Source organism: Miniopterus schreibersii (genome assembly GCF_964146895.1).
Source record: "Miniopterus schreibersii genome assembly, chromosome: 5".
NCBI lineage: Eukaryota > Metazoa > Chordata > Mammalia > Chiroptera > Miniopteridae > Miniopterus > Miniopterus schreibersii.
Window position 1 is genome coordinate 54,684,144 of NC_138106.1, and position 13,769 is coordinate 54,697,912.

At 37.3% G+C, this 13,769-nt stretch overlaps 1 protein-coding gene across 2 annotated transcripts in view; it reads right to left on the reverse strand.

Annotated features, from left to right (window-relative positions):
• Nucleotides 1-13,769, reverse strand: part of GRAMD1C (GRAM domain containing 1C) — a 70,981-nt gene that overhangs the window by 33,628 nt on the left and 23,584 nt on the right. The window contains exon 1 of one of the 2 annotated variants that reach the window (XM_081138788.1): nt 995-1,379. The exons of the other annotated variant lie outside the window; for it this stretch is intronic. The gene's annotated coding sequence lies outside the window, so the exon portion shown is untranslated. Of the gene's footprint in view, nt 1-994; nt 1,380-13,769 lie in introns of those variants that run through there. 2 annotated transcript variants of the gene reach the window in all.

The following is a 13,769-nucleotide window of genomic DNA, read 5'->3' on the forward strand; positions in this document are numbered from 1 at the left end:
TTTCTGAAGTCTAAAATATCCAAACAGTTACCTACAATAAAGTTATTCAAGCTAAGTAAAATGTCAGGCCTCTTTGTTTGGGGCTGAATTATATTAACCAAGAGTGGTTATGTCAGACTAATAAATTCTCATTGGAAATAATGTACGACTAATAAACAATAATGTTCTAACATTTTATTATTTAATACACACCATTTATTTGGTGGACAAAAAGTCTTTTGAAGCTCAGTGTCCACAGGAAAAAAAACTAAAAGGATCACTAGAGAAAGTTAAGGAACCACTGTCCTTAATCCTAAAGGTACCCCACACTTTTTTTTTTACTTCCACTCCAGAAGAGCCACTTTTAACTTTTTTTTCACAATAGCAGGTAGCTCATACTAATAATTAACTCACTTTTCTAAAGACATTATCTTTGAAATGCTTTTACTGTCATAAATGGATGGTTAACATTATAAAGGGAAACAAGCAGTATTTCAACGTGCTTGTGAAATATTAACCTCTTATAAAACTCTTCTGACAGATATTAAACTACACCAAAACAGACTGAAGCAAGTAGATAAACAAATGAGAAATATTCAGACAGCTTCCTAAGAGTGAAATAAATGAAACTTACAAGTAAATTATTAACAACAAAAATTCAATTTGATTACATAAATAAGTGATTTAAATATATTATCAAATACTATGAGGAAGTTAATAACAGGGTAATTTCAATATATTTTTGATCTATTAGCTTTAAAAATATGTATATATAAAAGGTTAATGGAAAACAAAATAGAACTCACAACTCACCAGCTTATAGACTTGCTAATTTGTTAAAAATGACATTTTCTTCAAAGATGGCCAGAAGTCACAAAAATGTGGTTATTGACAGCCATACTGGGCATTCCAACATTCAAACATACATCCAGACTGATATTCATTGTTCTTTCAGAATCAGGGTTAAGTAACCTTAAAAAACAACCTCAGTTTTAAACAAAGGCTCACCACCTACCTGCAAACAATGGAGAGTCTCCCCGTTTCAGCCTGCAGAGTACTTTAACAAAATAGAGATGAACCAAGCCGTAATCAGATAAGTAAGGCTCAAAAGTCAGAAGATCAATTTCTGGCCCAGAAAGCTTTGTACTCTAAGTATGCAAAGTCTTTATCCCACAGCAGAGTTCCAAATATTTAATGACAACCATGTAAAATCACCACTTCAGTCTTCTAGTTTTGTTATGAGAAGCTTTTCCTTACAAAAGACTAGATGTATTGTAGTTTAAAGCACATTATTTTTCACTTCCTGTTTGTAGTATCAGCATTCTTCCCGAGGTGGCAGGTCAGAATGCAGAATTGGAAGTTATACCTCACTCTACAGGTTCCTAAGCCACGCCTACTAGAAGGGATAGGTAAACAGGGTTTCATTAAAGGGACAGTTCCCAATTTTTTCTGATTTGAAACAATAAAATGCAAATGAAACTATCTTGCTTATGCTCAATTATGTAAAATGCCTGTTGCCATATTATTTTAATATTATTTTTAAAATTGAATATATTAAGGGTTAAATTTTCTTCTCCATGCTAATACTTTCTATTCGATTCTGGCAATGTCATTATTACTTCTTCATATACCACTTCTTCAGTACTGATGTAGTGGCCCCATCAGACTCCTGCATTAACCCTTTACAGTTACTAAAGATTGAAGCTCCTGAGCATCATAAATGGAATGTCAGGAAATAGAGGAAGAGTGAGCTATTCAAATGGAGCAATTCTAATAAGCACACAGCACATCTTTCATCACTGAAAAGTTTACATCTTGATTACTCAACAATTCTTTCCTTTAAAAATATTTTTTACTTTATTCAGAACAATTTCCTGTCAGGGACCTGGACTATAATAAACACTGTAGAGAGTCTCATCTAGTAATTCTAATTTATTTCCCAGAAGAAAAATTTTCTGCTAAATGAAAAATCAGAGCTTGCCCTAATTTCTATCTAGTTGCTCCATTTAATTTAATAAGGTGTGTAGACATGACAAATGCTACTTGATTAACCAAAATGATCAACCTTTTTTGAGGGTTGCTAAAATCTAATCATTTTATACAATAGCAGAATGAGGGACCAGACAGACAGTGGAGAACAGCGCTCACCCAAACTGAAGAAAGCACACGAGGGGAGGAGGCAAGGGAGGCTAGCTTCCACGGTATGAAAACTAGTGCTTCTGACATATTATGGTAGTTCTCATTGACTGAAACTGTAGATAGATGTCCTTATTCTACTATGGTAACCAAACTACGAGAAAATGTACATTAACTATACTGTAAATAATTTTATATACTTTTGCTAAATATGAAAATTCTTATAGTAAATCACTGGTATATAGAGCAGAGCTAAATAAAGTAATCTTAAGAGGGGAAATAGAACCTAAGGCTGAGCCTCAAGAAAGTCTGGCATGCAAAGGCTGAGTAGAAGAGGAGTGGTCAGCAAAAAGGAATGAAGGAAATACCAGACAGATAAGGGGACGTTCCAGAAGGAATGTCATGGAAATCAAGGAAAGAAGGTGTTGCAAAATAGAGGGCATGTGCAATGGTGTGAGATGCTGCTGAAAGATCGAGTAAGATAAACACATGTATGGCATGCAGAGGAGTGGAGCAGCCTGGCAAGCCAGCTCACCATGACTAACACTGGTGATGGGGAAGGAGAGGAAAGGAGAAAAGAGTCAGTAGGGAAGGGGGAAGCAGCCACATCATGAAGAGCTTCCTACGCCATGCTAAAGAGTACGGAGTTTACACTGTCAAAATATAAAAAGCCACTCACTAGTTTCACATAGAAAAGTAACAAGTTCAGAATTGTGTTTTTAAAAGATACACTTTTTATGGGTATTTATCCAAAGAATATAAAAACACTAATCCAAAAAGATATATGTACCCCTGTATTCATTGCAGCATTATTTACAATAGCCAAGAGATGGAAGTGACCTAAGTGTCCATTGGCAGATGAACAGATAAAGACATGATATATATAGGAATACTGCTCTGCCATAAAAAAAGATGAAATACATTTCAAAGTCAGAGAGTGTGATACTGCCGGCTTTGTTCTTTTTTCTCAGAAGTGCTTTGAGTATTCATGGTCTTTTGTGGCTCCATACAAATCTGATGACTTTTTCTTCTATTTCTTTAGAAAACGCCACTAGGATTTTGAAGGGGATTGCATTAAACCTCTGTATTGTTTTGGGTAATATGGCCATTTTAACTATATTGATTCTTCCAATCCATGAACATGGAATACCTTTCCATTTCTTTGTGTCTTCTTTAATTTCTTTTAATGATGTCTTGTAGTTTTCAGTTTATAGGTCTTTCACATCCTTTGTTAAGTTTATTACTAGGTATTTTATTCTTTTTGTTGCAATTGCAAATAGAATTGTTCTTTTCATTTATTTTTCTGAAGTTTCATTGTTAGTATATAGGAACCAGTGAATTTTACATATTAATTTTGTATCCTGCAACTTTACTGTATTTGTTTTATATGTTTTTAACAGCTTAGGCTTTTTTTTGGTGGAGTATTTAGGGTTTTCTATATAAAAAATCATTTGCAACAGCATGGATGGATCTTGAGAGTACCATATTAAGTGAAATAAGATAGATGGAAAAGGACAATGGATGGATGATCTCACTCACATGTGGAATATAAAACAAAAAAAGTAACAAACTAACATCACAGAATAAACTCATAGCTACAGACAACAGAATGGTGGCTACCAGAGGGAAAGTGGGGTGGGGGGTGGAAAAATGGGTAAAGGGGGTCAAATATATAGTAACAGAAAACAACTTTTAGCAGTGAGCATACAATACAGTATACAGATACAAAATTGTAATGTTGTATGCCTCAAATTTATATAATGTTTTTGACCAATGTTATTCAATGAAATAAAGATACACTTTTAAAACCGCTACTACCTGGTAACAACTTGAAAGGACAGATGAGAGTGTTAAAAACAGGTAGGAAACTATTTTAATGGTTCAAGCTAAAAATGATGAGGGCTTTGATGACCAATATGATACAGTTGGCAAGCAAGAGGTAAGAAACAAGGATACATCCAGGTTTCTGGCTTGGGTGACTAGGTAGGAGGCATACTTCACTGACAAAGGGAAAAGAGGTAGAAGAGTTCTGCAAACCAAAAAAGTAAGAAAGAGGGAACAATACAAAAATACAAAACTTTCTACATTGCCAGGTTATTATATAGAAAATGTGACTAAAATAGCAATTTAACATTTCCTCCCCCCCAGGTAGGTTTGAATGTTGCACTTATTAGATTTATAGCACTACTGGAAAACTTCTAGATTTTCAAGTAACTCCCAAAGAAGTGATCACTGGAGAGGGTCATAAGGAAGAATAAAGGGATTTGATAAGGCTGAGGAGTCCACAGGAGAAAGGTGGATGACACCCTTCCAAAAGGTGTCCAAAGGTGACATTACCTTTGCAAAGTGACCACTATTTGGAGAATGGCCTCAGTACTGTCAGTGTCCTAGAAGTGCACTCAGAGCATCTGACTTAAGCCACTCTCATAAACTGACTCAGGTGTAAAGACACTATCACATGGTAAAGAAACAGTCCTTTCTAGTCATGAGAAATCTTTCATTCCACGTCACTAGTCCAGGGCACCTGAATATCTTGGAAGTCAGAGATTAGTAATCAGAACTTGGCAAGATAAGCATGGAACCAGAGTAAAGGTAGACAGTTTTAAGGGACAATTACTTTGACATTGGTGGGGCCCGATGATTCACCTCTGTACATTTTTCCAGTGATCAAAGTCTGCCTCATTTATTCTTCTTTTCTGTCCTAAATCCTAAATTCTTGGCCTAAGTATGTGGCCAAGTCCCCTCAGACATTCTTTATACTAATAAAATCAAGCAACTGTTTAAATTCTTCTTTTCTCCAACACACCTGAGGAATGCTAGCAATTCCCCAAACAGAAGCTGGAGTGACATGTATCAGAACTGAAGAAGGTGGGTCTGTATACAATGAAAGGGCTCCTCTTATCACCTCATCCCTAGCTCTGACACATGCCTCCTCCTTCTCTCCTTAGGGAGTAAGTCTGAAAGCCATTCTGTCCCTTTTAGGTCTTAGAATTAAAAACGAGTGCTTATGCCTGCTCTGTTAGGCCCTAGATTTAAATACTCATTCTCAAAATGTACTCTCAAATTTCCAGAAAAAGCTAGCTTTCCAGTAGCCCTCATGTACTGGCAAGAGAGATCACTATTATCTGAGAAAAAAATAGTGCAAAAAGAACATTTTGATTCTGTACACATCCTGCCTATATTATTAGTATCAGTAACCCCAAATCCAATAACAGTATCTCTAGGAACATGAAAGAAGTAATATTAAGGATTGAGCTTTAACCAAAAAAACTTTTAAGTTTTAAGCCTTGTTGAAACTAATAACCTTATATTATATACACATCCTATTTTCTTAGTAATTCAAGTATGTAGAAAATAAGATTTCTTTGGCAACTGGGGATAGTTTAGTGTTTCAAGATAATCATTTGTTCTCAGGGCACACAGTTTAAGAAATTGAGTTAAATGAACAATGAACTTAGGGCATACCCTCAATGTTGTTTCTGCAGCTAAATTCCTGTCCCCATACTTTGCCTTTTCCTTGAGCAGAGAAATGAAAATGTCTTAAGTGGAATGATCTGGAATCTAAATCATTGAGATTCCACTATGCTGAGTCACTCAAAAACTATTTATTGAGCATTGGCTCAATAATATATGTGTGTAATATAACCCTATAACTTATTGTCCAAACTGGCATACTTCTGAGAATAATGGGAACACTACTGATATTTACATTGACAGAGGCTTAAATCCAGACAGTTCCAAACTGTAATGGGTGAACCAAGATGTGTGCCAAACCAGCTATGCAGTAAACACTGAGCTTGTCACTGGACATACACAGACATGGTCCATACCCTCGAGGTGTTTGTCATGAAGCAAGAAGAAAGAAATAGGACAAAGAATTATAATTGTAGTAAGTGTTATAAAGGAGAAGTGCAAGATGTTATAGGAAGGTGAAAGAATGGGCCTGACTTCAGTTTTACCAATGAATTTCAGTTAGAGATTGGGGTAGAAAAGAACAAGACAGAAAGACTGCGTTTGAACACATAGTGCGGGGGGGAGGGGGAAGAAAAGAAAAAAAAGGCAGAAAATTTAAAAACAGGGAAGGTGCATTGAGATGAGGCTGGAGTGGTGGGCTGGTCCCTATACAAGATTTTAGATTTTTATTCCAAGGGAAATGGGTATTAAGCAGGAAGCTAGTATTAGCAGGTATACTTTTTTTAAAAGAGAAAAATTTGGCTGTTGTATCGTTCAGAGGTCAAAAACCTGTTTCTATAAAAGGCCATATAGTGAATATTTTCGGCTTTGTGGGCTACTGGGTCTCTGTTGCAACTCTTCAGCTCTACTGTTGTAGTGTGAAAGCAGCCATAGACAATACATAAACAAAGGAGAGAGGCAGTGTTCCAATGAAATTTTATTATTGGACACTGAAAGTTGAATTTAATTATGTCATAAAATGTTATCCTTCCTTTGATTTTTTAAAAACTCATTAAAAATGTAAAGCCATTCCTACTTGGCAAACCATACAAAAACAGGTGGCCAGACTGTTTGGCTCTGGTCTAGAACATAGAAGTGAGGTGGGGCTTACACTAAACAAAATAGCTGAGGGGGTTAGGGTGGGGAAGGGCCTAGAGCCTTCTCTTAAACCACTGTTGCACAGTTCTTTATAAAAGACAGAAAATATCCATTGTTTGTATCAAAGAATGGAGCTGCCACTATCCTGTGGCCTCACAAATCCCAGGTACCCAATGTCCAGAAAAAGGGTGCTAAACTTAAAGGTTGTGAACTAAGCTTAAGTGCTATAATTTACTGCTTGAATGACCACAGTGACAGTTTAAACCCATCTACACATTGAGGACGTATATTAAGCTAAGTCAGATATCTGAAATAAACTCTCCTTTCTGAAGTAATGCTTCAGAGGAACTTCATAAATGAAAAAAAGATATCTTTAAAAGCATTCTTTCTCAAAGGACCATATTTGCCTCCAGCTTTTTCCTGCTATTGTGGATTTACTTTATTGGAGAAATAAACATACACACACACGCACACATCCATTTTTTTAAATCATTTTGTTGTATTTACCTTAATTGAATAATCTTTTTCTATATTAATTTGCTTTGTTTTTAAGGCCTTCTCATGTAAGAAGTGTACTAAGACATATTTATTTTTACTCTCAGATTCCCTAATTACAAGTAAACATGAATATAATATTCTGAACTTAAATTCTCTAAAAATATTGACTATATGTAAAATGTATTATTCAAATTACTTATGTTGTTTTATATAATTTTGTAGTTATGTTGTGTATTTTATAGGTTTTGCTTTCTTTTTTAAATAATAGTATTTAAAAAGTTCAAGAAATCTAACCCAATGTGGCTTTATCGCTTTAAAAGCTAGAAGGCAATTGCAGCTTGTAAAATTATAGCCAATACTAAAACTATACCAAGCTCCTAAAACTGCCTAGCACCTAATAACTAATAAGTGGGAGTTGCTATTACTATTATAAATATTAGTATGTTTTTTAAAAATGTTCAAGGATCACTAGGAGAATATAGGAAGGGTAGTTTTGGTTTTGTTTTCTAGTTCCTTTTCTGGGTGAATTCTACAATGTTTAAAATTCCAACTGGCACAGTTTGAAAAGAGATTTCACCTTTAATTTTCATTAAGTTCCGTATAGTAGTTAACATATTGGTTTTTGACTTAGTATAGAGCAAAAACGGTCACCATTCTGTTTATTAAAACAAGAGTATAGTGTCCCCTTAAAATAGTTGCATGTTTAATGTTCAAGATAACCAAATTCCCCAAAGATCTGAAAGGTGTAACTACAGTAAAGATGGTGGTACTCCGCGGGTGCACATCAAGAACACAGGAGTCAGGACCTTTTCAGAGAGCCTTAGATTTTACTCCCAGCCAGTCCATGTAGGATTGCTCAGCTATGGTGCCCTCAGAAGTATCCTGGAATTCCCTTTCTTTCTCCCATTTCAACGAACTTGTAACTTTTTACATTAAAGTTCAGATCGCAGTTTCTCCCGTGGCTCATCTGTAAACCTGAACTTTATGACTTCCCTGGAGGTATTTTTTCATAAGGATATATCCCAACTTACTCGAATGGATTACTGCAAATCTGGTTTTGGGAGTACATAACCAAATGTAGGTTGGTGCAGCAGTCTTTGGTTCCTTATTAGAACGAGGGAACGCACCTGGGGGGTTCCCAGAGCATTCAGGAAAAAACTTGACATTTGGGGACAGGGTTAGCCAGGAGCCTGGGGCAACACTGTTGCTCTCACCCCGTGGCGTACCGACAGCCACCACCGTAATTATGACAAAGCATCTGAACGCGGCCGGCCTGTCCTGGGGTACGAAGCCACCCGCAACACTATCTGGAAGTGCTGAGTGAAGTTGCGCGGCCGCACGACCTCTGCGCGGCAACTCCAGGCTCTCGCAGGTGGCTGCCCCGCACCGGCCGTCCCCGCAGCCGCGAGCCCCGCCCAGGGTGGAGCCCGAGCGCGGGCCTCCGGGGAGGCGGGGCCCCGGGGGGTCGAGGCGCCCGAACGCCAAGGCTCACGGGGGTGGGGAGAGTTTGGATCTGGGTTCCCCTTGCAGCCCCGTCTGCTCCCTCAGGGCGAGAAGACAGGCAGGGTTCGGCAAGCTCCCCGCCTCCACCCGCGTCTCTCCGCGCTCCCCTCCATCTCCGCACGTCCCGGCCAATCCTCTGCGTTCCCCGCACTCCTGGGTTGTGAAAGCATTTGCGTAGGGAAAGACCTTGTCCTCAGCCGCCCCCAGAAAGTTCGAAAGCCGTTCAACCCAAGAGCCCCGGAGCCAAAACCGGTCCACTCCACAGAGGGACTTAGCCGGGGAGTGGGGCAGGGAGGGGGGAAAGCCCAGTCCTCTCATATTCATCTCCGGCTGCAAAGGAAGAGGAGCCTTTTTTATCAGCTGGAAATCTCTCCTCTTCCTCCCCCAACCCCAGGCCATGTGTTTTTTTTTTAAATAACAGCTGTACTGAGCTACAATTCACATATCCTAAAATTCAGAAGGTTTTAACATATCCAGAGTTTAGCGTATACAACTATCCCCACTAATTTTAGAGCATTTTCATCAACCCAAAAGATGCCCAGATCCATTAGCAGTTACTCCTCACTCCTCCCTCCCCCTAGCAACAATTTTTCCCCCCAATTTCTATGACTTTGCCTATTCTGGACATTTCATAAAAATAGAATCATACAGTGTTTTCTTTGGGGCAGGCTTTTTTCACATAGCATAATGTTTCAAGGTTCACCTCTGTTGTACCATATCGGCACTTGGCTCCTTTTTATAGCTGAATGGTACTTCATTGTATGAATATACATTTTGTTTATTCATCAGTTGGTGAACATTTCGGATGTTTCCACTTTTTGGCTATTATAAATAATGAGTGTAAGTTTCTGGTGAACATATGTTTTCAATTCTCTTGCACACAAACCCAGAAGTGGAATTGTGGAGTCATATAGTAACTCTACGTTTAACATTGTGAAAAACTGCCAAACTGTTTCTCATAGTTCTCAAAGTTTAACAATCCCCCCAGCAATGTATGAGGACCCCAGTCTCTCCACATCCTCAACAACATTTCTTAATGTCTTTTTATTTTAGCCATCCCCAGTGAGTATGAAGTGGTAGCTCACTGTGATTTTGATTTGTCTACCTACTGGCTAATGACATTGAGCGTCTTAGCTTGAGCTTATTGACCATTTATTCTTTGGAGAAACGACTATTCAAATCCTTTGCCCATTTTTTAATGGGTTGTCTTTTTCTTGTTGAGTTGTAAGAATTCTTTATATATTCTGAATACGAATACCTTATTAGATATGTAACTTGTAAATATTTTCTTCCAATCCATGAGTTGTCTTTTCAGTTTCTTGATGAACTCTTTCAAGCATAAAAGTTTTTTTAAAATTTTGATTAAATCCAATTTATTTTTCTTTTGTCACTTGAGCTTTTGGTGTCATATCCCAGAAACTACTGTCTAATCCTAACATCATGATGATTTATACCTACAGTTTCTTCTGAGTGTTTCATACTTTAAGATCTTACATTTAGGTCTATGATCCAATTTGAGCAATATTTTGTATGGTACAAAGTATGAGTCAGAATTCATTCTTCTGAATGTGGATATCTAATTGCTCTAGCACCAATTGGTAAAACAATTCCCCTAGGAATTGTTTTGGCACCCTTGTCAGGTCAGTAAGTGTTAAGATTTTATTTCTGGACTCTCAATTCTATTCCATTAATCTGTATGTCTGGACTTACACCAGTAAGTCTATGCCTTGACTATTGAAGCTTTGTAATAAACAGTGGAATCAAGAAACGCAAGTCCTCCAATGTAATGGACTGAACTGTATCCCCCAAAATTCATACATTGAAACCCTAACCCCCAATGTGACTATATTTAGAGATAGGGACTTTAAGGAGGAAATTAAGGTTAAATGAGGTTGCCACAGACTGAACTGTGTCCCCCAAATTTCATATGTTGAAGCCCTGTTTCCCAATGTGATGGTATTTGGGAGATGATTAGGTTTAGGTGAGGTAATGAGGGTGGGGCTTCATGATGGGATTAGTGTCGTAAATAAAAAGACACCGGAGAGTTTGTTCTCTCCTCTCAATTTCCCCACATCAAATGATGGAGAGAAGGCAGCCATCTACAAGTCAGAAAGTGTTCTCTCACTGGAACTCAACCATACTGGCATCCTAACCTTAGACTTCCAGACTCAGGAACTGAGAAAATAAATTTCTGATATCTAAGCCAATCCATTTATGGTGTTCTGTTATGACAGCCTGAGCTGACCAAGTCAGAGGTCTTAAGGGTGAGGCCCTAGTGTCATCGGGCTGGTGTCCACATAAAAAGAGGAAGAGACACTGACGCTGGGAGTGCACATGAACAGAGGAAAAGCCATGTGAGGACACAGTGAGAAGGCTGCATGGCAACAAGAGGTCACAACAGAAATTCACCCTGCTGGCACCATAATCTTGGACTTCCAACCTCCAGAACTGTGAGAAGATAAATTTCTGTTGTTTAAAACACCCAGTCAAGTCTGTGGTATTTTGTTACGGCAGCCCTAACAGACTCATCCAACTTTATTCTTTTGCAAGATGATTTTGGCTATTCTGGATACCTTGCATTTCCACATGAATTTTAGGATCTACTTGTCAATTTCTAAAAAATTGCCAGTTGGGATTTTGATAGTGACTGCACTGAATTCGAAAATCAATGGGGATGGTGGGGTGGGGGAGAGTATTACCATCTTAACAATAGTAAGTCGCCTTATCCATGAACATGAGGTTCTTTTCATTTACTTTAGTCTTCTTGAATTTCTTTCAACAATGTTTATTAGCTTTGAGTATGCATGTCTTATAGTTCTTAAAGTTATTCCCAAGTATTTTATTCTTTTTGATGATACATAAACTTTTTTATTGTTCATTGTGGATGTCATCTGCCAATGGAGATAGTTTTATTTCTTCATTTTTAATCTGGATGTGTTACCTTTATTTTTCTTACCTAATTCCCCTGGCTAGAACCTGCTGAAAATAAGTGGCCAGAAAGGGAATCCTCGTCTTATTCTGGACCTTAGGAAGAAAGCATTAACTTTTCACCATTAAATATATTAGCTGTTAACTTTATCAGGTCAAAGAAATTCCCTGCTAGTCCTAGTTTGTTTTGTTTTTTTATCAGGAAAGAATGTTGGACTTTGTCATTTTCTGTATTGAGATGATTATGTACCTTTTGCCTTCTATTCTACCAATACAGTGCATTACATTGATGATTTTCATATGTTGAATAAACCTTGTATCAATCCCACTTAGTTCTAGCATATAATCTTTTCTGGTGCTGCTGGATTTGGTTTGCTAGCATTTTGTTGAGGATTTCTGTTTCTATATTCATAGACATAATGAATATAAACATTGTCTTGTGATGTTCTGTCTGATTTTGATACCAAGGTAATACTGGCCTCATAGAGTATGTTGGGAAGTGTTCCCTCCTCTTCTATTTTTGGAATACTTTTCGAAGGACTGGTGTCAATTCTAATGTAAACATTTGGCAGAATTCACCAATGAAGCTATCTGGGCCTGGGCTTTTCTTTGTAGGTAGATTTATTATTAATTCAGTCTCTTTCCTGCTGTTGGCCTATTAAGATTTTCTATTTCTACTTGAGTCAGTTTCAATAGTTTGTAACTTTCTAGGTTTTTGTCTATTTCATTTAGGTTAACTAATTTGTTGGTCAATTTAGCTAAAGGTTTGTCCATTTTGTTGATCTTTTCAAAGGAAGGACTTTTGCTTCTATTAGTTGTTTCTATTTTTCTGTTCTCTATTTCATTCATTTCTGTTCTAATTTTTGTTATTTCCTTGCTTCTATTTACTTTGAGTTTCGTTTGCTCTCCTTTTTCTCTTTTTTGATTTTAGGGAGAGGAATGGGAAGAGAGAAAGGGGAACATCAATCAGTTGTCTCCAGCACACGCCCAGACCAGGCCTCAAAGCAGCAACTTAGGTGTGTGCCCTGACTGGGAATCGAAACCGCCACCTTTTGGTGCATGGGACCATGCTCCAACTAACTGAGCCATACTGGCCAGAGCTCCTTTTTCGTTCTCAAGGTGGAAAGTTAGGCTATTTATTTGAGATCATTCTTCTTTTTAATATAGGTTTTTTAAAAACACTTTTTATTGATTTGAGAGAGAAGGGAGGAGAGACAGAGAGAGAGACATAGAGAGACATCAATTCGTTGCTCCACCTATCCATGAATTCACTGCTTGCTTCCCTTGTTGCCCTGACTGGGGATAAAACCCGCAACCTTATCATGCTCTAACCAACTGAACTACCCAGCCAGGGCTTAATATAGGTGTTTATAGTAATAAATCCCCTCTAAGCACTACTTTAGCTATATCTCGTAAGTTTTGGTATGTGTGTTTCTGTTTTCATTTAACTCAAAATATTTTCTAATTTCCCTTAAGATTTTTTTCTTTCACCCATTGGTTATTTAGGAGTGTTCTGTTTAATATCTACTCTTTGTGAATTTCTCAAATTTCCTTCTGTTATTGATTTCTAATTTCATTCCACTGTGGTCAGAGAGCATATTTTGTACTATTTCAGTTCTTTTGAATATATTAAACCGTGTTTTATGGTCTGTTCTGGAGAATGTTCCATGTATACTTGAGAAGGATGTGTATTCTGTTTTGAGTGGAGTGTCCCATAGATGTCATTTATCAGTTCTAGATAGCTTACAGCTTTGTTCAGGTCTTCTATTTCCTTGTTGATCTTCTGTTTGGTTCTTTTATCCATCACTGAAAGTGAAGTATTGAAAGCTCCAGCTATTACTGTTGAGTTACCTATTTCTCCATTCAATTCTGACAGTTTTTGTTTCGTGTATTTTAGGGCTCAGTTATTAGGTGCATATAAATCTATAATTGTTATAAATTCAAGACAGATTTATCCTTTTATTATTATAAAGCATTTTTCCTTATCTCTGTTACTTTTTGTCTTAAAGTCTATTTTGTCTGATATTATTATAGTCTAGCTCTCTTTTGATTAATTGTCTGTATGGTATATATTTTTCCATCCTTTTACACTTTATCTGTTTAGGCCTTTAAATCTAATGTGTCTCTTATATACAGCATATAGTTGGATGATGTTTGTTTCATTCATTCTGCCT